Source organism: Erinaceus europaeus, chromosome 4 (genome assembly GCF_950295315.1).
Source record: "Erinaceus europaeus chromosome 4, mEriEur2.1, whole genome shotgun sequence".
Classification (NCBI taxonomy): domain Eukaryota; kingdom Metazoa; phylum Chordata; class Mammalia; order Eulipotyphla; family Erinaceidae; genus Erinaceus; species Erinaceus europaeus.
The window spans coordinates 99,027,368-99,053,226 of NC_080165.1; the positions used below are offsets into that span (position 1 = coordinate 99,027,368).

Below are 25,859 nucleotides of genomic sequence, written 5' to 3' on the forward strand. Positions count from 1 at the left end.
AAGCATTGGATGCTTAAGTACGAGGTCCCAAGTTCAGTTGTTGGCAGTACATGTACCAGAGTGGTGTCTGGTTCTTTCTCTCCAATTTTTCTCATAAATAAATAAAACTAAGAGAGAGAGAGAGAGAGAGAGAGGAGACAAGTCATCACTCTGGTACATATGCTGCCAGGGACTGAACTTGGGACCTCATGCTTGAGATCCAATGCCTTATACACTGCAACATCTCCTGGACTACAAAAAGTTCTTGTCTTTGCCTTGGTTATCTGTACTTACCCTAGACACCTAAGAGCTCAACACTGGACAAGTTCTTGCCCTTCCACTAAAAGATTAAGCAATCATTGCCCCCTCTTATGGTCCAGAAGAATGTAATGTGGGAAAGAACCACTGAAGTGCACCTGTAAGTACATTCTCTCTGAGAATCTCAACTTCACTCTCAGAGTACATGCCACCCCTGCTCTTCACGTGAAAGTCCCTTCTTGGTGTCGTAGTCAAGTAAGGATTTATACCCAGCTCTCTGTAGCTCCCCCATGCACTGTATTAAATTGATTTTTTCTTTGTCAGTCTGTCGGGCCTTACGCCAGCCCCCCCCCATCCTCCATTGCTGATACTATGGTCTATTTACATAATCATTGTTTTGCCTGAGACCCGCCCTGCCTGTAGAGTATCAATTAATCCCACCGGTTAAAACCTTCACAATAGTTGCTATGGAAGCTTTCTACCTTCCGGCTCTTTCCTTTTCTCCACCCCCTTCCCTAGCCATTTCTTTTTCCGACTTGCCACTTCCAGTTCAAAATACATAAAAGCATTGTCTCTGATCAATAGACACATTCCATTCCTGCTCCACCACGAGTTCCTGGTCTCTCTCCTGAGTCGTTGAGTGAGCAGCAGCCCAGGTTGGCTCCGGTGGAGTTCTCTCCAACCCAGAGAGCACGTGCCCGGGAAGAAACACCCTCATGCTAGCCCGGCATCAATCCATCTGATGCTGTTTTGATTAGCTGTTCAGTCTGAGAAGAACTAAGAGGGCTGGAGAGACTTTCCCTTGTGCTGCAACAAGGCCCCCTTGAGGAGCTTCCCTTTATTCCCTGGTCTGCTCTGCACAGTTCAGTTGACTCTGATGCAGAGAGGATCCTGTCTTCTTGATTCTTATGAGTTCTTAAAGACTAGGGGTTTCTCTCATATACAAGCTCAGATGCTTCCCATAGTACCAGGCATATTATTAATAACTAATGAACAAATGACAACTTATCAGCACTTGAGTACCTACTAAAGCATTTGGCTTAGAAACAGCATATAGGGTGGGGGAGATAGCATAATGGTTATGCAAAAAGACTCTCATTCCTGAGGCTCCTAAGTCCTAGGTTCAATCTCCTGCACCACCATAAGCCACAGTTGAGCAGTGCTCTGGTGTTTCTTTCTAAAAAATATTTTTAATCTTTATTTATTTGCTGGATAGAAACAGTCAGAAATTGAGAGGGAAGGGGATGATAGAGAGGGAGAGACACAGAGAGACACCTACAGCACTGCTTCACCACTTGTGAAGCTTTGCCCCTGCAGGTGGGGGCCAGGGGCTTGAACCTGGGTCCTTGTGCACTGTAACATGTACGCTCAACCAGGTGCGCCACCACCTGGCCCTGGTGTTTCTTTCTATTTCTCTCTCTCTGCATCTCTCTCAAATATAAAACAAATATTAAAAGAAAGAAAAGAAAGAAACAGCTTATAACTGTGTTTCCTGGAAAACAAGACAAAGTTGGAGGTAGAAGTAAATTTAGTGAGTACATTAATTCATAACAATTTTTCATGCAGTTTTCTTTCTACTCTGCATGCCTGAAGAGCTATCACTGAATACCAAATAGAGTATTAGTATTACTGGAAGACTCAAACCCAAATCCCTCATGTACATATTGACACAGTAAAATATTTTTTTATTATCTTTATTCAATAATTTATTAGACAGAGACAACAAGAAATTGAGAGGAAGGGGGAGACAGAGAGGGAGAGAGTCAGACACCTGCAGCACTGCTTCACCACTCACAAAGTTTCCCTTCTGCAGGTGGGGTCTGGGGGCTCAAACCTGAGTCCTTGTGCCTTGTAACATGTGTGCTCAACCTAGTGCACCACCACCTGGTCCCTATTATTATTTTATTTAAAAGATTGATTAATTAATAGGAGGGGAAGAAAGAGAGAGAGAGAGAGAGAGAATAAGAACCAGGGCATCACTTAGGTAAATGTGATATTTATTGAAGTTCAAATTTGGGACACCAGGCCTGAAGATCCAATGTTTATTCAAGGTGCCACCTCCCCCCTGACTGCTATTAATTATTATTATTTATTTTTATTTTATTATTATTATTATTATTTTTTGAAGACTTTTTAAAATTTTTATTTATGAAAAAGAAACATTGACAAAACCATAGGATGAGAGGTGTACAACTTCGCACAATTCCCACCACCAGAACTCTGTATCCCATCCCCTCCTCTGATAGCTTTCCTATTCTTTTTTTTTTCTTTCCCAATTTTTTTTAAATTTCTTTATTGGGAAATCAATGTTTTACATTCAACAGTAAATACAATAGTTTATACATGCATAACATTTCCCAGTTTTCCATATAACAATACAATCCCCACTAGGTCCTCTGTAATCCTTCTTGGATCTGTGCTCTCCCCACCCACTTGCCTTTTAAATCCTACCTAAGAACTTGGTTTTGTATCTTGCCACCTCTATTTAACTAAACCCAATAGTGAATTTCTTTTTTTTTTTTTTTTAACATTTTAAAATATTTATTTATTCCCTTTTGTTGCCCTTGTTGTTTTCCAACTGTGAATTTCTACTGAACAGTTAGTTCATCAATTGAAAAATAATAGTTTTGTTAAGCATACAAACAAGAATAGTTTTGTTCTTTTCTGTAAACTTTGCTTTTTTTTTTTTTTTAGATTTTTTTTTTTTTAAAGTAATTTGATATGACAGAGGAAACTGGGAGGGAAGGGGGAGACATAGAAGGGGAGAGAGAGAGATACCTGCAGCCCTGCTTCACCACTTGTGAAAATTCTCCCCCTGCAGGTGGCTACTGGGCACATGAACCTAGGTTCTTGGGCATGGTAAAATGTACACTTAACCAGGTGTGCCATTGATCATTATAATACTGTATCTTAAACTTCTTTGAATGTATAATACTTATCTCTTTGCACATTTTATTTCAGAGCTGGAGAGAGAGCATAATGATTGAACATAAAGAATTTCATATCTAAGGTTCTGAGGCTTTAAAGTCCCAGGTTCAATCCCCAGCACTACCATAAGCCAGAGATGAGCAGTGCTCTGGTCCCTTTCACACTGTATTTCGCTCTCTGTATCTCTCTCTCTCTCCATATACATATATATCGAACAGAGAGAGGGAAATTGAGAAGGGGGAGATAGAGAAGGATAGAGAGAGATACCTGCAGCACTGCTTTGCTGCCTGTGAAGTTTCCTCCTACAGTCAGGGACTGCAAGCTTGATCCTGGGTCCTTGCACAATGTAATGTGTGTACTCAACCAGGTGTACCACCACTTTGTCCCTTTCTCATTGAAATAAATAAATAGAATGGGGGAAGACTATATAGACTTACATTCCTGAGTCTCTAAAGTTCTAGGTTAAATCCTCCTCCTCACTCCCCACAATAAACCAGAGCTGAACACTTTGGAAAAACAAACAAAGGACAGGGGTAGATAGAATAATGGTTATGCAAACAACGGTCATGCCTGAGACTTTGAAGTCCCAGATTCAATCCCCTGCACCACCATAAACCAGAGTTGATCAGTGCTCTGGTAAAAATAAATAAATAAATAAATACTATTCATGCTTTTAAATGTTTGCCAATCCTAAGTGACTATTTTTAATGAAGCACCTTTTAAATTTATTATTCCTTCATATTTTATTTGATAGGACAAAGAGAAATTGAGAGGGGAAAGGGAGAAGGAAAAAAGACATCAGCAGACCTATTTCACAGCTTGTGAAGCAGCCTCCCGGTTGGTGAGTGAGGGCTCAAACCCTGGTCCTTGCGCATGGTAATGTGTGCACTCAGCCAGCTATGCCACCATCCAGCTCCTAAAGGACTACTTTTTAGTGTTAGACTGAGATTAAATTGATACTGTCATACCATAAAGCCATGTATATTATACTTATTGTTAGTATGTCAGGTATACTCTGAAAACATCTAGAAAGATAAGCAAGTCATTTTAGGTGACAAAGATGATCTGAAGAAAAAGGAAGAACCAGATTACTGACAGGGGAAGTGTTTATGTCACAATTTGAACTAAAAACAAACAAAAAAGCATTATCATATGTGAGTTACCCACAACTCAGCCTAATCTCTCCTCAATAATCAGATGCCAATTCTGAAAGATTAAAGAGGTGATTGTGGTGGTGGTTTTAATCATGTACTTTCTCCATAAATGTAAATGGTTTTTCTCTAGAAGTAGAGAAAAGTGACTCTCCTTACAGAGCTACTCAGTGGCACCCCTGAAGCAAGTCCCTCTAAAGCAGAAGCTCCTTATCTGACACCACCTCTAACCAAACGCAGCTGCTGGGTGGGGCACAAACTGCATGGTCACTCACAGAATATGCTTTTTTAACACTAGGGAAGGCTTGGTCTTGAGATGTTATCTATTTCCTTCTATTGTCTCTACTAGGAGGGGAAAAAAATCACAATTCAGTGTAGTTGACTAAACAAACAAAAGGACTGGATGCACAAAGAGCAAAATCAGTCTTAGCTCTGGAGTGTGAACTAGGGTTCATGTAATTTTTTTTTTTTGCCCCCAACCCGGAATTTTAAAAAAATAATTAATTTATTTATAAGGAAGATAGGAGAGAGAGCGAACAAACCAGACTTTACTCTGGTATATGTGCTGCTGGGGATTGAACTCAGGACATCATGCTTGAGATTCCAATGCTTTTATTCACTGTGCCACCTCCCAGACCATCAGGTTTTTTTTGTTGTTGTTGTTTTGTTTTGTTTTTAATAATTGCAACTTTATTATTTAAAAAAAAACATTCATTTATTTTCCCTTTTGTTGTCCTTTTTTATTGTTGTTGTAGTTATTGTTGTTGTTATTGATGTTGTCATTGTTAGATAGGACAGAGAAATGGAGAGAGGAGGGGAAGACAGAGAGGGGGAGAGAAAGATAGACACCTGCAGACCTGCTTCACCGATTGTGAAGTGACTCCCCTGCAGGTGAGGAGCCGGGGGCTCCAACCGGGATCCTTGTGCTTCGCGCCACGTGCGAACCCGCTGCACTACCACCCAACTCCCCAGGTAATTTTTAAAAATTTAATATATAAATATATATATTTAATTTATTGGATAGAGACAGAAATCGAGAAGGGGGAGATAGACTGGGAGAAAGATACCTGCAGCACTGCTTCACCACTTGAGAAGCTTTGGGGTGAGGTGGGGCTTGAACCTTAGTCCTTATACATGGTAATATATAATGCTTAACCAGATGTGTCACCTCCCAGCCTCAGAATTTAGGTGTTTGAATAGTACAATCAACTTCTCTATATGTCAACCGCTGTATTTAAATAAAAGACCAGGGCGGGGAGATAGCATAGTGGTTATGCAAACAGACACTCTTGCCTGAGACACCGAGGTCCAAAATTCCTTTTTTTTATTATTATTATTATTAAATTTATTATCCTTATCACACAGGGACAGCTGGAAATTGAGAGGGTAGGGGGAGACAGGAAGAGAGACAGAGAAACACCTGCAGCATTGCTTCACTGCTTGTGAAGCTTTTCCTCATGTAGGTGGGGACTGGGGGCTCGAACTTGGGTCCTTACGCATAGTAACATGTGCACTCAACCAGGTGCGCCACCACTCAGCCCTGGTGGTCTCAGAGCCTTATCCCCTGCACCACCACTGTAAGCCAGAGCTGAGCAGTGCTCTGGTACAAAAAAAAGGTCATAATACACCACTTAAGGAATTACTGGGAGAGTATCCTGGGAAATAGCTCAGCTGGTAGAGTGCAGGGCTTGCTGGCTTGCGGCTCCTATTCTGGTTCTATCCTCAGTTCCTAGTGCTGCACGTGCTGACGTGGTGCTTTGACTTCTATCATATAAATAGCTCTCTCTAAAGATTTAAATAATAAAGTAAAACTTTGAAAACTTACAGAAATGATTGGGGAAATTAAGGTAGTTGAGCTAAAGAAAGACCTAGGGCCTACTGGCGAAATAGCTCCCTGGCTAGTGTGTCATTTGCCATGTGCATGACCCAGGTTGAAGCTCAGTCTGCACCCACTACACTGAAGGAAATTTCAATGTTGTGGTCTCTTTCAGTCTCTGCCAGTCTTCTTTAAAACAAAACAACCGAATAAACTATAATGCTCTAGGAAATACGCATCTATTTAATCAGCAAATCATTTATGCTTCCTCCTTTCTTCCTTCCTTCCTTCCTTCCTTCCTTCCTTCCTTCCTTCCTTCCTTCCTTCCTTCACCAGAGCACTGTTCAGCTCTGGTTTATGGTGATGCAGAGGATATAACCTGGGACTCTGGAACCTCAGACATGACAGTCTTTTTGCATAACCATTATGTTATCTACCTCCGCCCTCATTTATGCATTTTTCACCAACACTTTATTGAATAGGTATTTAATATGTGCACTCAACTGGGTATGCCACTGCCTAGCCCTTGAATACCTATTTATACCAGATATAGTATTAGATGGAATTAATACAAAAGTCCCTACATTCACACAGCCCTCTAATAAAGTGATTTGCAAAACAAACAAACACACACAATAAAAATCAATGAAATCTACCTTGCTAGTTTTTTACCTTGTTTGGGACCTCCATCATTCCTTTTTCTTCCTGATATCCCTCTTTTTTTTTTTTGGCCTCCAGGGTTATGGCTGAGGCTTGGTGCCTGCACTACAAATCCACTGCTCCTGGTGAGCATTTTTTTTCCACTGTTGTTGTATAGACAGAGAGAAACTGGGGGGGAGAGTTAGACACCTGCTTCACTGCTTGTGAAAAGACCCCGCAGGTGGGGATCTTTGCACAGTGCCTTGCGCTTCACATATGTGTGCTACTGCCAGGCCTCACCCCCCTTATCTCTTTAAAAATATTTATTTAATATTAATTAATTAATGCCTCCAGGGTTATTGCTGGGGCTAGGTGCCTGCACTATGAATTCACTGTTCCTGGAGGGTATTTTTTTCCCTTTTGTTGCCCTTGTTACTGATGTCTTCGTTGTTAGGACAGAGAGAAATGGAGAGAGGAGGGGAAGACAGAGAAGGGGAGAGAAAGATAGACACCTGCAGACCTGCTTCACTGCTTGTGAAGTGACTCCCCCTTGGAGGTGAGGTGCCTGGGGCTGGGTTCCGGTTGTTTACCGGGTCCTTGTGCTTTGTGCCATGTGTGCTTAACTCACTGTGCTACCGCTGTCCCCTCCCCCATCTCTCTTTTTTTTTTTTTTTAAGATTTTATTTATTCATGAGAAATGATAGGAGAGAGAGAAAGAACCAGATATCACTCTGGTACATGTGCTGCCAGGGATTGAAACTCGGGACCTCATGCTTAAGAGTCCAATACCTTATCCACTGTGCCACCTCCCGGACCACCCTTTTTTTTTTTTTTTTAACCAGAGCACTGTTCAACTGTGGCTTATGGTGGTGCGGGGGATTGAACCTGGGACTTTGGAGCTTCAGGCATGAGAGTCTGTTTACATAACCACTATGCTATCTACCCTCCACCCTGGACCACTCTTTTTTAATACTTTTTTTTACCCTTTTGTTGCCCTTGTTTTTATTGTTGTATTTATAATTGTTGTTGTTGATGTCACTGATGGGTAGGACAGAAAGAAATGGAGAGAGGAGGGGAAGACAGAGGGGGAGAGAAAGACACCTGTAGACTTGCTTCACCACCTGTGAAGTGACTCCACTCCAGGTGGGGAGCCTGGGGCTCAAACCAGGATCTTTACTCTGGTCCTTGCGATTCGTGCCACGTGCTCTTAACCCACTGCGCTACCGCCCCCGATTCCCTGTATCTCTCTTTTCTAAGAGGAATGTTGATTCTATATTTTAGAAACACCTAATTTATCTGGATTTACAGAGAAGAATTTCGTCTAATGATGAATCATAGCTCTAGTCTCACTCATATGTGATTTAGATGACATTCAGGTGAGATCAGGTGAGACTTTGGACTTTGAATTAATGTTAAAAAGACTTTGGAGGGGGCAGGGGAGACAGCATAATGATTATGTAAAGAGACTCTCATGCCTGAGGCTCCGAAGTCCCAGGTTCAATTCCCTGCACCACAAGCCAGAGCTGAGCAGTGCTCTGGTAAGAAAAAGAAAGAAAGAAAGAAAGAAAGAAAGAAAGAAAGAAAGAAAGAAAGAAAGAAAGAAAGAAAGGGGACTTTGGAGGTGGAATGAAAGTCTTTACATCTCACTATGCAAGACCCAGATGTTGCCGACCATCTCATTGCCTCCCTGGATGCAGCACGCCAAGCCCCCTGGCAACAACTCACGGAAAGTCTGAACTTCACCCACTCAAGTAGGAAGGCCTGGAAGCTTCTTCATAGTCTGGGTGCCGGTAGCCAACCCTCTCCCGTCTCCCATCCTCCCGTATCTCCAAACTCAGTGGCCAGTCACCTAACTCAAGTTGGACATGCTAAGATCGACCCAGTCTGGAAAAGAGAAATTTCCCATGAGTGGTCATCCCACTTCCGGTTATCTTGTCCATCTCCAAAACTCTCTCCCTTTACACTGTCTGAACTGGAAGACGCCTTGAAGAAGATTAAACCGGGAACGGCTGCTGGCTATGATAACATCACCCCAGAACTCATTCTTAACCTGGGCCTCGCGGCAAATAAGTGGCTCACTACATTCCTGTCCCACATCTTGGAATCCGAATCTATGCCCAAAATTTGGCGTCGTGCGAAGATAATAGCAGTTTTGAAACCAAAGAAAGACCCAACACTGGCCACCAGCTATAGACCAATTTCTCTCCTCTCCGTGTGTTACAAACTCCTTGAGAGGCTGCTTCTGTCACGTATTTCTCATCTTACAGAGAAATTCCTATCACCCGCCCAAGCTGGTTTCCGCCCAGGAAGATCTACCTGCGAACAAGCCCTGGCCCTCTCAATTTACATTGAAAATGGATTACAGAAGAATTTAAAGATAGGTGCTGTCTTTGTTGATCTCACAGCAGCCTATGACACGGTCTGGCACCGTGGTCTCCTAGTCAAGATCTCAAGATGCCTGCCTCCATGGGTGGCCAACACTATATCGTTTCTTCTCCAAAACAGAAGATTCCGGGTGCATCTGGGTGACAAGTCTAGCAGATGGAGACTTGTCTCAAGTGGCCTCCCCCAGGGCTCTGTTCTGGCTCCTACACTATTTAATATTTACATCAATGACCTCCCAGAAACTTCTTCAAGGAAGTTCATCTACGCCGATGACATTTGCTGTGCAACTCAGGCATCCAAGTTCGATATCCTCGAGAAAACACTCAAGAAAGACATGTCTCTGATATCTGATTACTGTAAAAAATGGCAACTAATCCCTAGCACTGCAAAAACGGTATCATCTGTTTTCCATCTACACCATGCCTTGGCCTCGCGTGAGCTTAATGTGCAGCTTGACGATACAAGAATTCGGCATGAAGCCCAGCCAGTCTATCTTGGCGTTACTCTCGATCGCACCCTGTCATTTCAGGATCATCTCATAAAAACTGCAGCAAAGGTGGGCGTGAGGAATAACATCATTGCAAGACTGGCCAGCTCCTCATGAGGCGCGAGCGCTTCCACACTACGATCATCATCTCTGGCATTATGCTATTCCACTGCAGAATACTGTGCCCCAGTATGGTTCCGTAGCCCCCATGTCCACTTGGTCGATTCCAAATTATATTCCTCCATGAGGATAATTTCTGGAACCATCCGTTCCACCCCGGTTCCATGGCTTCCAGTTCTTAGCAACATCGCCCCGCCAGATATTCGTCGGGATGCAGCATCATCGTAAGTTCATTTCCCACGTCTACGCTCGACCGGACCTGCCAATATACGCGGATATCTTCGCCCACCCTGTCCAACGCTTGACGTCTCGTCACCCAATCTGGTCCCCTATGCCTACACTGAACTTCTCTGTTCCAGTCTCTTGGAAACAGAGTTGGCAGTCAGCTGAGGTAAAGAACAAACACCTCATCACAGACCCCTGTAAGCGTCAACCCGGCTTTGACCTAGCACGTTATGATTGGGCCCTCCTCAGTCACTATCGAACAGGCCATGGCTGGTGCGCCTCTATGTTCCATCGCTGGGGAGCCAGACGACCCGAACTGCCCCTGCGGCTACACACAGACTATGACCCACATAGTCAACGACTGCCACCTCTCCAGATTCAAAGGAGGTCTCGAAACTTTACATCAGGCTCAACCTGACGCTGTTGACTGGCTACGGAAGAAGGGCAAACGCTAGAAGAAGAACTATGCAAGATGTCTTGGGTTCAAACCTGAAACAAGAACAGTGCTAGGGGTCCCAGGTGATGGCACACCTGCCTGAGCACAAATGTTATGATTGGTCAGGAGCTAGGATCAAGCCTCCGGTCCCCACCTTCAAGGGGAAAGCTTCATAAACAGTGGGCACCAGGGGGGCTCTACGGAAAGTCCAGGGGTGCTGTAGTGTCTCTCTTGCTTTTTTCTTTTTTATTATTGCCACTAGGGTTATCTTGGGCTTGGTGTGGACAAGATGAATCCACCATTTCTGGCAGTCTTTTTTCTTTTATTTATTCATTTTCTTTTCTTCCTTTCTTTCTATTTTATTTGTTAAGACAAGGGGGAGATAGGGAAGTAGAGAGACTGTAGTATTTGCTTCACTACTGTGGAGCTTCCCCCTGCAGGTGGGGAGCTGGGCTTGACTGTAATGTGTGCTCTTAACCAGGCGCTCCATTGCCCTACACCCAGGTGTCTCTTTTCTCTCTTCTTTCTGTCCTCTCCCCAAAAATCAATGAAAAAAATTGATATAAAGGAGAGTATATAGGGAAGCAATAACAGAAGCCAGACCTTCTACCTTCTGCAACCCTCAATGACCCTGGGTCCATGCTCCCAGAGTGATAGAGAATGGGAAAGATACTGGGGAGGGGGTGGGATATGGAGATTGGGTGGTGGGAATTGTGTGGAGTTGTACCCCTCCTACCCTATGGTTTTGTTAATTAATCCTTTCTTAAATTAAAAAAATTAAAAAAAAAGGAGAGTATATAGTATCAAATATAACAATATTGGGACACTTTGAATAGTTTAACAAGTATAATTAAATAATATACTTTTTTTTTTTTTTTTTACCAGAGCAGTGGTGTGGGCTCTGAACGCCCAGGTTTAATCTCCCACACCATAAACCAGAACTGAGCAGTGGTCTGGTTAAAAAAAAAAAAGTAGGGAGTCGGGCGGTAGCGCAGTGGGTTAAGAGCAGGTGGTATAAAGCGCAAGGACCAGCTTAAGGATCCCAGTTTGAGCCCCGGGCTCCCCACCTGCAGGCGAGTCGCTTCACAAGCTGTAAAGCAGGTCTGTAGGTGTCTTATCTTTCTCTCCCTGTCTTCCCCTCCTCTCTCCACTTCTCTGTCCTATCCAACAAGGATGACATCAATAACCACAGTAATAAAAAACAAGGACAACAAAAGGGAAAATAAATAATGTTTTTTTAAGAGTATATTATTTAATTATATTTGTTATACTATTCAAAGTATCCCAATATTATCTTTTTGTTAACTTCATGCCTTCTTTCCTTCAATAAAACTGAGATGAACAATTGAGTTAACAAAAGGAAAACACCCAAACAGCCTGAGGACTTGTAGTCTGGAGGATGTGACAACCCCTCCAGGACCAGCCACACTGTCACATTCTTTTGACTTTACTTATCAAGTCTCACAAGTGACTGTGTTGATAACCCAGCTGGACCTACCTGGCGCATGGAAGCTGCAGTAGAAATTCTTCTTGATCTAATGTTACCTTTCTCATCATACTAACAACAAAAAAATCCCTCCTACGTGCGGGGGGGTGGGGGGGTGGGGGAGGGAGGGAATCACTTCACAAGCAGTAAAGCAGGTGTCTCTCCTTCTCTGTCTCCCAATCCTCTCTCAATTTCTCTCTGTCCTATCCAATAAAAATGGGAAAAAATGGCCAAAAATTTCTTCATTTTCTATATATTAGATCTTTTCTTAACTATATATAAATGCGCATTGTTCCTTCCTTTTTAGAGGTTTATTAATGAGAGAGTTATCACTCTGGCACATGTGATGCTAGGGATCAAACTTGAGACCTCATGCTTGAGAGTTCAGTGCTCGCTCCATCTGCTGTACTGTCTCCCCAGTGGCATGCATCTTTTAATTTTTTTTTTATTGGAAAATCAAGGGTGTGCAGACAACTTTACTCTACTTGTATGAAACTAGACCCTCACACTTCTTTTTTAAGTTTGCTTGTAGAGCCTGTATTATCCAGACATGCAGCCCAACTTTATTTCCTATCCAGTAAGCGCCTGCGTTTCTCTTCAGCTGTCTGTGATTTTAACCACACCGGATGAGGTAAAAGAGAGTTGGGGTGGTAGGTAAGATTATTTCTGAGAGGGTGGTTAGGCTTCTTCTCAGCAGAGATGACATTTTGACATCTGAACAGAAACCTGGGTGTCTTAAGAGAAAAGGATGTGATTAGCATGGTGTCAAAAAGCTCTTTAATCAGGATTGGAGTAGACCTGGGCAGAAATCAGAATATCTGTGCTGGAGAGAAAACTAGGGGTTTTATCAAGCAGGGGAACTGGAAACAATGGCAAGTTACAAAGCCCTAATTTTAAGTTTGTAAGCAAAGGAGTCACATTTGCTGACAATTAAAAAAAATTTTTTTTATATTTATTTTCCCTTTTGTTGCATTTTAAAAATTGCTGTTTTTTAATATTTATTTATTTATTCCCTTTTGTTGCCCTTGCTGTTTTATTGTTGTAGTTATTACTGTTCTTGTTATTGATGTTGTCGTTGTTGGATAGGACAGAGAGAAATGGAGAAAGGAGGGGAAGTCAGAGGGGGAGAGAAAGACACCTGCAGACCTGCTTCACCGCCTGTGAAGCGATTCCCTTGCAGGTGGGGAGCCGTGGGCTTGAACTGGGATCCTTACTCACCAGTCCTTGCGCTTTGGGCCACCGGCGCTTTGGGCCACCTGCGCTTAACTCACTGCACTACCATCGGACTCCCAATTGTTGTTGTTATTGATGTCGTCATTGTTAGATAGGACAGAGAGAAATGGAGATGAGGAGGGGCCAGGTGGTGGCACACCTGGTTAAGCGCTCACATTACAGTGCACAAGGACCTGGGTTCAAGCCCCCAGTCCCCACCTGCAGGGGGAAAGCTTCACAAGTGGTGAGGCAGGGCTGCAGGTGTCTTTCTGTCTATCTCCCTCTCTATCTCCCCCTCTTCTCTCCATTTCTCTCTGTCTCTATCCAATAATAAATAAATATCTTTGAAAAAAACCTTAAAAATAAAAATAAAAAAAACAAGGGCAACAAGAGAAATGGAGATGAGGGGAAGACAGAGAGGGGGAGAGAAAGACAAGACACCTGCAGACCTGCTTCACTGGCTGTGTAGGGACCCCCTTCACAGGTGGGGAGCCAGGGGCTTGAACCGGGATCTTTACTCAGGTCCTTGCGGTTTGCGCCAGGTGTGCTTAACCTGCTGTGCTACCTCCCAACTCCCGAGAGTCACTATTCTACCACCTGACTCCCCAATTTTTTAAAAAAGTTTATTTATTTATTTTCCCTTTTGTTGCTCTTGTTGTCTTTTTGTTGTTATAGTTATTGATGTCATCGTTGGATAAGGCAGAGAGAAATAGAGAGAGGAGGGAAAGACAGAGAGGGGGAGAGAAAGACCTGCTTCACCATGACGCCCCTGCAGGTGGGGAGCCAGGGGCTCGAACCGGGATCCTTAGGCCTTAAGCCGGTCCTTGGGCTTCGAGCCACGTGTGCTTAACCCGCTGCGCTACCACCGGACTCCCCTTTCTTTCTTTCTTTCTTTCTTTCTTTCTTTCTTTCTTTCTTTCTTTCTTTCTTTCTTTCTTTCCTTCTTTCCTTCCTTCCTTCCTTTCTCTCTCTTACTTTCTTTCTTTCTTTTTTTTACCAGAACACTGCTCAGCTCTGGTTTATAGTGGTACGGGGAACTGAACCTGGGATTTTGGAGCCTCAGGCATAACACTTGATTTGCATAACCATTATTGCTTTCTCTCTCACCCCACTGATGTATGCTTTTAAAAATATTTCCTGCTGGATGGAAAAGATGTTGTAGGAAAGCCAGTGTGGAAACAGACCAATTGGGACATTGCCAGTCCAACTGAGAATGGTAAGGGCTTGCACAAGGACAATAGTAGTGGAAGCTATGAGTTGTTGGATTTGAATCTATTTTCTAGACAGAATCAACAGGATTGGCTGATAACTTAAATGTTGGATATGAACGGAAGAACAGGTGTCAGGAATAATTCTATGGGTTTCTGCCTGAGCAACCAGAGCCGCCATTTATTCAGTGAGGAAAATAGACGGCAGCATTTTTGAGGGGGTGAAATAAAAAATCAACCAGGAAGGTGGCTCAGTGAGTAGATAGCAGGACTTGCACAGGTGAAGCCTGGGTTTGATACTCTATCTCAGCCCTCTAACTGATCAGTGCTCTGAAATATATATACATTTTAATATTAATATATATTATTGTTTCTTAATTATCTTTATTTATTTGATAGAGATAGCCAAAAATTGCAAGGAAGGGGGAGATAAAGAGGGACAGAGACACCTGCAGACCTGCTTAAACACCTGAAGCTTTCCCCCTGCAGGCGGGGACTGGGGGCTCAAACCCAGGTCCTTGTGCACTGTAACATGAGCACTAAACTCGGTGCACCACCACCCAGCCCCCTCTGGTCCGTTTCTCTCACTCCCTCTCCTCCTCACTCCCTCTCTCTCATCCTAATGAACACAAGAGGCACGGCACAGTTCATCTGGTAGGATGTATGCCTTGCTCTGCATGCAGCCTGAATTTGAGTCCTAGCACCACCATAAGGGAGAATCATAGCACTGGGGTAAGTTCCAGTGATGTGCTGTACTTCATCTTACTGATGAAAAAAATAAAGTTGATGCAGGGCTGGGGAGACAGCATAATGTTTTTGTAAAAGACTTTCATGCCTGATGCTCTGAGGTCTCAGGTTCAATCCCCAGCGCCACCATAAGCAAGAGCTGAACAGTGTTTTCGCTTGTTTGTTTTTAAATTTTACTTATATAAATGCATATACCATATATATATATATATATATATATTTTTCAAGACTATTCATTCCCCATTAAATTTTATTTATTAGGGAGTCGGGCGGTAGCGCAGTGGGTTAAACACAAGTGGCACAAAGCACAAGGACTGGCATAAGGATCCTGGTTCGAGCCCCTGGCTCCCCACCTGCAGGGGTCTCTTCACAAGCGGCGAAGCAGGTCTGCAGGTGTCTATCTTTCTCTCCTCCTCTGTCTTCCCCTCCTCTCTCCATTTCTCTCTGTCCTATCCAACAACAACGACATCAATAACAACAGTAATAGCTACAACAATAAAACAACAAGGGCAACAAAAGGAATAAACAAATTTTTTAAAAAAATTATTTATTATTGGATACAGACATAAGGAAATTTAGAGGGGAGGGGGGATACAGACAGAGAGACACCTGCAGCTCTACTTCACCACTCATGAAGCTTTCCCCTTGCAGGCAGGGGCTTGAACTCAGGTCCTTGCACACTCACTGTAGTGTGTTTGTACTTAACCCGGTGAGCCACCACCTGGCCTCTGGTCTGTTTTTTCTTTATCTCCTTCTCTGTCTCTGTTTCTTTCTTTCTTTTTTAAAAAAGATTTTATTTATTAGAAAGATAGGAGGAGAGAGAGAGAAAGAACCAGACATCACTGTGGTACTGTGCTGCCAGGGATTGAACTCAGGACATCATGCTTGAGAGTCCAATGCTTTATCCACTGCGTCACCTCCCGGACCACTCTTTTTTTTTTTTTTAAGAGTAATATATATATATTTATTATTTATCTTCCCTTTTGTTTTATTGTCGTTGTAGTTATTATTGTTGATATCATCGTTGTTGGATAGGACAGAGAGAAATGGAGAGAGGAGGGGAGACAGAGAGGGGGAGAGAGAGACACTTGCAGACCTGCTTCACTGCTTGTGAAGCGACTCCCCTGCAGGTGGGGGGCCAGGGGCTCCAACTGGGATCCTAATGCTGGGTCTTTGCACTTTGTGCCACATGCGCTTAACCCGCTGCGCTACCGCCCGACCCCCTCTGTCTCTGTTTCTGTCTGTCTCTCCCTCTCTCTCTCTCTTATTTTTTTCCAGAGCACTGCTCACCCTGGCTTATGGTAGTGCAGGGGATTGTACCTGGGACTTTGGAGCCTCAGGCAGAGAGTCTGTTTGCATAACCATTGTGCTGTCTTCTCTCTCTCTCCCTCCCTCTCCTACCCCTCTCTCATTAAAAATAAATATTAAAATATATTGACCCAGAGGAGTGGAATTGAGCATAAATGAAGCCCTAGCACCAAAATAAATAGTTAAAAACTGAAAAGGACACACCCCACACCCCTAGCTCTTTGAAGGAATAAGAGGCACAATGATCTGCAATTTGGGAACCATCAAGATGTAGAGAGAGCCGTTGGTCTGTGATGACTAACCCTAGGCCCATGACAACAGATCTGCATTTCCCAGAACAGGTTATGGAAGTAGATAGAAAAAATAAAATAAACTGACCTTGCCTGGATGCGTCAGTGCATCTACAGCACTGAGATATACTAACCTGCTATTATGCTGTAGAACTCTTTTCTTTTTTTAATTTTCGTTTTATTTTTTACTAAAGCACTGCTCAGCTTTGGCTTATGGTGGTGTGGGGGGTTAAAACTGGGACCTGGGAAATCCGGTGGTAGCACAGTGAGTTAAGTGCACTTGGGTGAAGTGCAAGGACCTGGTAAGGATCCCATTCCAAGCAGATGGCTCCCCACCTGCAGGGGAGTCACTTCACAGGCGCTAGAAGCAGGTCTGCAGATGTCCATCTTTCTCTTCCCCTCCTCTCTCCATTTCTCTCTGTCCTATCTAACAACGACGACATCAATAACAACAATAATTAACAACAACAATAAAAAACAACAAGGGACACAAGCAGTGAAGCAGGTCTGCAGGTGTCTGTCTTTCTCTCCTCCGCTCTGTCGTCCCCTCCTCTCTCCATTTCTCTCTGTCCTATCCAACAATGACGACAATAATAACTACAACAATAAAACAACAAGGGCAACAAAAGGAAATACATTAAAAAAAAAAAAAGACAACAAAAGGGAAATATATATATAAAACTGGGACCTAGGAGACTCAGGCTCTTTGCATAACCGTTATGCTAGGTCTCCTACCCTACAGAAATCCTTGGGTATTAGGTGTAAGTACCCCTTCCATGCACAGGGGATAAAATCTCTATCCCAGGACTCAACCTACAGTCCAGTCCTTTCAGAGCAGAGTGAAAACTGATTCTGGCTTGGAATTGTTCCTGGGCTCATATCTTCTCTTTAATAAATTCACTTGTGACCTGAGAGTTGACATAGTAGGTAGAGCATTGTAGACTTGTGAGCATGAGGTCCAGAGTTTGATCTCTGATACTGCATGTGCTAGAGTGATGTGCTAGAGTTCTCTTATTCTCACTAGTAAGTTAAACACATGTAATAATTAACTCATTTAAGTTTTTCTAATGAAGACATTCATAGAGAGAGAGAGAAAGACCAAGACCACAGCAAAGAAGCTTCATTTAATGCATGTGGTGGATGGGCTTGAACCTGCATTGCACACATGGCAAAGGAGTGCACTGTCCAAGTGAGCTATTTTGCGGGTCCATTAAGTTCACTAATCTAAGATCTCGAGCATTTTCAGTTTAATAGTCTTGAACATTCTATGGATTTGAATAAATATATATTGACAGTATCTAACATTACAATCATATATAGAATAGTTTCATTGACCTAATACTCCTCTGTGCTCTGCCTATTCACCTTTCTTCACCTCTTCCCAACCCCCCACAATCAATCTTTTGTGTCTCAAAAATCCATCTGCCTGTCCTTCCTTCCTTGCTTCCCTCCCTGCCTCCCCCCCTTCCTCTTTTCTTTCTTGCTTTTTTCTTTTAAGGTTTACTTATTTATTAAAATTCTTTTAAAAATATTTATTTATTCCCTCTTGTTGCCCTTGTTGGTTTATTGTTGTAGTTATTATTGTTGTTGTTATTGATGTTGTCATTGTAGGATAGGACAGAGAGAAATGGAAAGAAGAGGGGAAGACAGAGAGGGGGAGAGAAAGATAGACACTTGCAGACCTGCTTCTTGCACCTGTGAAGCGACTCCCCTGCAGGTGGGGAGCCAGGGGCTCGAACTGGGATCCTTATGCCACCAGTCCTTGAGCTTTGCACCACCTGCATTTAACCTACTGCACTACCACCCGACTCCCTACTTATTATTTTATTTTATTTATTTATTCATGAGAAAGCTAGGAGGAGAGAGAGAGAACCAGACATTACGCTGGTACATGTGCTGCCAGGGATTGAACTCAGGACCTCATGTGGAGTCCAATGCTTTATCCACTGCGCCACCTGCCGGACCACCTTATTAATTTTTTTAATGAGAAACAGAGACCGGAACACTGTTTAGCTCTAGCATATGGTGGTGTCAGGGATTGAACTTGGGACCTTTGAGATCTTAGGTATGAAAATCAGGTTTCTACCTCTGATAAATCTCCAGTCTTCTTTTTAAATTTATTTATTTTATTCACTACACATGACGGACAGCTTCACAAGAGACAGAGATATAAACCAGAGCACTACTCTGGGATATGTGGCATTAGAGATTGAAATTAGAAACCTCAGGCATGCAGGTTTAATGTTCTACCAGTTGAACTAGTTCCCTAGTTGACTTTTTTCTTTCTTTCTTTCTTTTTTAGAAACATTTTTTTTAAAAATCTTTATTTGCTTATTGGATACAGACATCCAGAAATTGAGGAGAAGGAGGAGATAGAGAGGGAAGGAGACAGAAAGACACCTGCAGTCCTGCTTCACCACTTGTGAAGCTTTTCCCCTGCAGATGGGGGCTGGGGGATCGAACCCAGGTCTTTGTGCATTATAACATGTGCCTCAACCAGATGCGCCACCACACGGCCCCTTTTTTCTTTCTTTCTTTCTTTCTTTCTTTCTTTCTTTCTTTCTTTCTTTCTTTCTTCCTTCCTTCCTTCCTTCCTTCCTTCCTTCTTTCCTTCCTTCCTTTCTTTTTTAAATTTTTAAAAATATTTTATTTATTTTCCGATTTGTTGCCCTTTTTTAAAATTGTTGTTGTTATTGATCTCATCGTTGTTGGATAGGACAGAGAGAAATGGAGAGAGGAGGGGGAGACAGAGAGGGGAAGAGAAAGACAGACACCTGCATACTTGCTTCACAGCCTGTGAAGTGACTCCTCTGAAGGTGGGGAGCCAGGGGCTCGAACCAGGATCCTTATGCCGGTCTGTGCGCTTTGCACCACCTGCGCTTAACCCACTGCACTACTGCCTGACTCCCCTTTCTTTTCTTTCTTTCTTTAGTTTATTTATAGGTGTGTGTGCATGTTGTGCACATGAAGAATCAGAGTGTAACTCAACTTTGGCATAAGTTGGTGGTGAGAACTGAACCCGTGGCCATCCTCAGAGCCCTCAGATACGTGAACTGCTGTTTAGGGGCCAGGTGGTGGTACACCTGGTTGATTGCACATGCTGCAATGTGCAAGGACCCAGGTTTGAGCCCCTGGTCCTCACCTGCAGGGGAAAAACTTTACAAGTGATGAATCAGTGCTGCAGGTTTCTTTCTGTCTTTCTTCCTGTCTACCCTCCCTTCTCTTTTGATTTCTGACTGTCTCTTTTCTATAAGTAAATAAATGTTAAACAAATTGAAACAAAACAAAAGCTGCTGCTTTAATAGGCTGAGCTATCTCTCCAGTCAGTGTTGCCCAGTTCTGCGTTTCTCAGGACTGCCATATAATTGAAATCATAAGTACACAGTCTTACACTCTGGCAGGTGGTACAATGAATAAAGCAGTGGACTCTGAAACACAAGTTCCTCAGTCCAATCCTCAGCAGTACACATAGCTGAGTGGTGGTGTGGTTGTCTTCCTCTCTCTCCTCTCTTTAATAAAGAAAAAGTACATAGTCTTTTTTGACTGGCCTTTTTCACTTAGTAGTATACACTTAAAGAGTCCTTACATCTTTGTGTTATGAGAGAAAGGAAAAGAGAAACCATAATTGTGTTCCACCATTTATGTTTTGTTTTCATTCTTCCTTCCTCTCTCCCTGCCCCCCACCTTCATTCTTTCACATGGTTTTGGAGATTTAATTATGGATCTCATGTATATAAGGCACAGAGGATTCCACTGGTGACCCACCTTCCTGGCCTCCTCCATTTCTTTCCCCCCCCCTTTTTTTTTTTTTTTTGTTGCCCTAGTTGTTGCAGCCTCGTTGCGGTTATTATTGCCATTGTTGACGTTGCTTTGTTGTTGGATAGGACAGAGAGAAATGGAGAGAGGAGGGGAAGATAGAGAGAGAGGGGAGAGAAAGATAGACACCTGCAGACCCGCTTCACCGCCCGTGAAGCGACTCCCCTGCAGGTGGGGAGCCGGGGGCTCGAACCGGGATCCCTACGCTGGTCCCTGCGCCTTGCGCCACGTGTGCCCAACCCACTGCGCCACCGCCCGACTCCCGGCCTCCTCCATTTCTATTTATTTACTGCCACCAAAGTTATTGCTGGGCTTGGGCACCTGGACAAAACATCCACTGCTTCTGATGGCCATTTTTTTTCTTTCTTTCCTTTCTTCCTTCCTCCCCCCCCCTTTTTTTTTAAAAATAGAGACAGAGAGATGTACAGAGGGGAGGGAGGGGAGATGAAGAGGGAGAGAGACAAAGAGACACCTGTAGCCCTTTTTTCACTGCGGGTGAAGCTTGCCTCTACAGGTGAGGTCTAGGGGCTTGTATGCAGGTCCTTGCACATGGTAATGTGTGTGCTCAAGCAGGTGAGTCCCACCCCCTCCCACCCGTTTCTTTTCATGGCTCAATAGCTCATGTTTTTTAGAGTTGAACAATACTTCATTATCTGGATATGTCACTGTTTACTATATTCACTTCCTGAAGAATATCTTGGGTTAATTTTAACTTCTGGTGATTATAAATTAAGTTGATATAGAAGTTCTTGTATGGGAGTGGCTGGTGGCTAATCTGGTAAGAGTACATATGTTACCATACTCAAGGACCTGGGTTTGAGCGCCAAGCTACCACAAAAGAGTACATAGAAGGGAAGAAGCTTCTTGAGTGGCAGAGCTGTGCTGCAATTTAAAATTTTTTTTAAATTATATTTATTTATTTTCCCTTTTGTTGCCCTTGTTTTTATTGTTGCTATTGTTATTGATGTTGTCACTGTTGGATAGGACAGAGAGAAATGGAGATGGGGGGGAGACAGAGAAAGGAAGAGAAAGACACCTGCAGATCTGCTTCACTGCCTGTGAAGTGACTCCCCTTCAGGTGGGGAGCCAGGGGCTCAAACCGGGATCCTTACACCAGTCCTTGCGCTTTGCGCCACGTGAGCTTAACCACTGTGCTACCACCCAACTCCTTTTTTTTTTTTTTTTTTTTTTTTACCAGAGCTCTAGCTTATGGAGGTGCAAGGGACTGAACCTGGGACTTGGAGCCGCATACATGAGTCTCTTTACATAACCATTATATCTACCCCCGCCTGCTGCAATGTCTCTTTCTCTCTCTTTTAAATTCTTATTTACTTATTTTTATTATCTTTATTTGTTGGATAGAGACTGCCAGAAATCTAGAGGGTGATAGAGAAGGAGAAAGACAGAGAGATACCTGTAGCACTGCTTCATTACTCACAAAGCTTTTCCCCTGAGGTGGGGACTGGGGCTCAAACCTGGCGGTAGCACAGCAGGTTAAGCACACATAGTTCAAAGTGCAAATACCGGTGTAAGGATCCCGGTTTGAGCGCCCCACTCCCCACCTGCAGGAGAGTCACTTCACAGGCAATAAAGCAGGTCTGCAAGTGTCTATCTTTCTCTCCTCCTCTGTCTTCCCCTCCTCTCTCCATTTCTCTCTATCCTATCCAACAATGATGACATCAATAAACAACAATAACTACAACAACAATAAAACAAGGGCAACAAAAGGGGGAAAAAAAGCAAAATTTAAAAAAAATTAGAAAAAATATTATCCTTATTTATTTATTGGATAGAGACAGAAATCTGGAGGGAATAAGGTGATAGAGAGGGTAAGAGACAAAAAGGCACCTACAGCCCTGTTTCACCACTTGTAAAGCTTTCCCCCTGCAGGTGGGGACCAGAGGCTTGAACCTGGGTCATTGTGCATTGTAACATGTGTGCTCAACCAGGTGCACCACCACCCAGCCCCTTTGTCTCTCATCTCCTATCTGAAGGGGAAAAAATGGCTGCCGGGAGCGGTGAAGCTATGCTGGCACCAAGCCCCAGCAATAACCCAGGTGGTAAATAAATTATTGTGTAAGTCTTTATGTGGCTCTGAGGTCGCGGGTTCAATTTCCAACACCAACATAAGTCAGAGATGAGCAGCGCTAAAATAAAATAAGTTTTTATGTGAAGCAGGTTTTCAGTTCACCTGAGCAAAATACCAAGAGGTATCTTTGTTTTGTTATCACCATGGATCACTTCTGCGGGATGACTTTTTTTTTTCTCTCTCACAGAGAGATAAAGAAGGAGGGGAGCACTCAAACATACACAAGACCACTGCACTGATCTTCATCCAACGCAGTGGGAGGCGGGTGGGTTCAAACCCGGGTTGTACACATGACAAAGTAACCCAAGTGTCAAAGAGTTTTCTTTTGAGTTCCTAAGTTTACACTAGCAATGCTCTAAAACTATAAATGTCTTTCCTCCTGTGTAGTTATTAGTCAGACACTATCATCAGGATACCCCCTGCCTGGGTCATTTACAGGAAACAGCTACAGAAGACTGATAACTAAGGCGCTCAAACTGACTCACATCCACCCTTTGAAAAAACTGTAAGCAAGTGCTAATCCTTGGATGAGGTAGAGTAAAGCCACTTTTCAGTAATAGCATTTTAAAAGTAATAGTTTGTGTTCATTCCCAGCTCTAAAGAACCTAAAGGTCAGCAAAATCCAAGCTTCTCTAAGTAAATCTAAGTTCTTACACAGTCAAGTAAAGCACAGGAATTAAATGCCACGATATGGTTCATGTCAGAGTTTTTCTCTCTTTCATAAATAAGTAAATAAAAAGATAAAAATAAATATATAAATAAATTTTTCTTTAAAATTCAGGCTCTCTAGGAAGCAAAAGATGGAGTTCTAGGGGATATTTATGCAGAAGGGGCTTTAAGATGAACTAGGCAGGTAGACAGCCCCCTAAAAGTGAATACACGTTTTCTTTTCTTTTTTTTTTCAATTAAAAAATATGCTAGAGAAAGACTGCAAGAAATTACAGCACTAAAGCTTCCTTTAATGTGGTGGGAGTTGGACTCAAACCTGGACCATGAGTGTGGCAAAGCAGCACACTATCCAAGTGAGCTATGTCCCAGGCCCAATGCAAATGTATTCCATGTAGTTAGTTAAGAGGACACAGTGTGTCTGCCTCATATCACAGTCTAAAAAAGGAGTGCAAGACCCATAAAATAGTCAAAGGGGTGACAAACCCTGCATGTGGTAGGAAGGGGGAGGAGAAGCAGCTGGCCTCTCTGGGATCATCAAAGAAACTGCAGGTATTGTCTGCTCTCTGTTCACCAGCTCTTAGAGCAAATAAGGGGTCCAGGTGCATTCCTCCCCATCAGGAGGGAGAGGTTAAGAGAAAGCTGTCCTTGAAGAATGCAGCAAGAATGTCACTTATTATTCAGGTACTTTTACCAGTCATTGACTCTGGTCATAATTCTACATCTACTATATATGCTTTAATTACAAGTGTCATGTAATCTGAGTGGTGAAAAAAAAATCAGCTTCCCCAATTTACATATTTTTCAGAGGCCACTTGCAGCCTCAAATTGAATCAGGCAGTCACAAAATTATTTGGATGAAGCGGGCCCAGAAACCAAAGAATCTACCAGCCAGCATCCACCCTGTGCTTCAGTCCTGCCTGCCTGCCTGCACCAGCTAAAGCAGACATGCTTCATAGAACGAACTGTCAGCCACATCAACCAAAGTCATCAGTTCCACCACTCAAAGCTAATTAAAGGCTCTAGTCTCTTTATTCCTCTGTTTCTCCCTTCCTAAATTTATTTTCGTGTTGATGTTGCCTAAAGATGCAGAGAGGACTGTTTTGTCCTTCAATGTCCTGATTCTCTCTGGTCCTCATGCCCCATTTGACATGAATCTGCGTGTAAAATCCTGAATGCATCTTGCAGGGTTGCATGCAAATTTATTGAATTAATATGTACGTGTTAATTGGGATGACTTGGAACTTATAATGCCATGCCTGTGTAAGTGTTTGAATGTGATGCAATTATATTTATCACAGCCAAAGCCTAAATACAAAGTCCTTCAAAAACTAGACTCCAGGTTAACTTTTTTTTCCACCAAGATTAACGCTGGGGCTCAGTGCTGGCAATATAAATCCACTGCTCCTGTGGCCATTTCTTCCTTCTATTTTATCTGACAGGACAGTGAGAAATTGAAAGGGGAGAGGAGGGAGATAGATCTAAGAGTGACAGAGAGACAACTGCAGAGCTCCTTCAGAGCTAAGCACTGCTCTGGTTAAAACAGATAAACTAGGGGCTGAGTGGTGGCGCAGTGGGTTAAGCACACATGGTGCAAAGCACAAGGACCCAGCTTAAGGATCCCAGTTCGAGCCCCCGAACTTCACAAGCGAAGTAGGTCTGCAGGTGTCTATCTTTCTCTCCCCATCTCTTGTCTTCCCCTCCTCTCTCTCGATTTCTCTCTGTCCTATCCAACAATAGTAACAACAATAATGATAAACAACAAGGGAACAAAAGGAAGAAAAACAGCTTTCAGGAGAAGTGGATTCATAGCGCAGGTACCAAGCCCAAGGGATAACCCTGGAGGCAAAAAAAAAAAAAGAATAGTGAAGCAAGTACTACAGATGTCTCTCTATATCTCTCCATCACTATCTCCCCTCCTCTCTCAATTTCTCTCTGTCCTATCAAACAATGAAAAAAATAATTTAAAAAAACAGATAAGCAAAAAACAACAAAAACATATCTAATAAAATTTCGTAGTTGAATATATATGATCAGAGATAAAGAAGTTACTGGAGGCCATGAACTGAAGTCAAATTCCCTCTCTCTTTTTTTTAACTGCCTCCAGGGTTATCGCTGCGGCTCGGTGCCAGCATTAAGAATCCACTGCTATTGGCAGCCATTTTTTTTCTCCCATTTTATTGGATAAGACAGAGAGAAACTGAGAGTGGGAGGGGGAAGATAGAGAAGGAGAGAGACAGTGAGGCACCTGCAGACCTGCTTCACTACTTGAGAAGTGACACCCCCTTGCAGGTGTGGAGCTTGAATCTGGATCCATGCGCTGGTCCTTGTGCTTCGCACTATGTATGCATAACCCAGTGTGCCACCACCTGGCCCCCAGAAGTCTAATTTTCTATACTTTTTTAGAACCTAAATACTTAGCTAGGAAGAGCACTCAGCAAGAGAACATAGGACTTGCATGCCTAAGAGCCAAGCAGCGCTCTCATATCTCTCTCATAATAAATAAACAAAAAAGTACATAAATACTCCCCAAATTTTGTGCATTTAAAACTGAGGTGCTGGGAGTCTGGCAGTAGCGTAGCAGGTTATGTGCAAGGACCAGCATAAGGATCC

General features: G+C 43.0%; 1 protein-coding gene and 1 long non-coding RNA gene across 2 annotated transcripts in view; one reads left to right on the forward strand and one right to left on the reverse strand.

Moving 5' to 3' along the window:
• Nucleotides 1–25,859, reverse strand: part of SLC2A3 (solute carrier family 2 member 3) — a 107,924-nt gene that overhangs the window by 23,638 nt on the left and 58,427 nt on the right. The gene's annotated exons all lie outside the window — the stretch shown is intronic.
• Nucleotides 12,446–24,431, forward strand: LOC132538302 (uncharacterized). The gene is made up of 2 exons (XR_009549699.1): nucleotides 12,446–12,541; nucleotides 22,382–24,431. It is a non-coding gene; the product is annotated as an uncharacterized LOC132538302 (long non-coding RNA).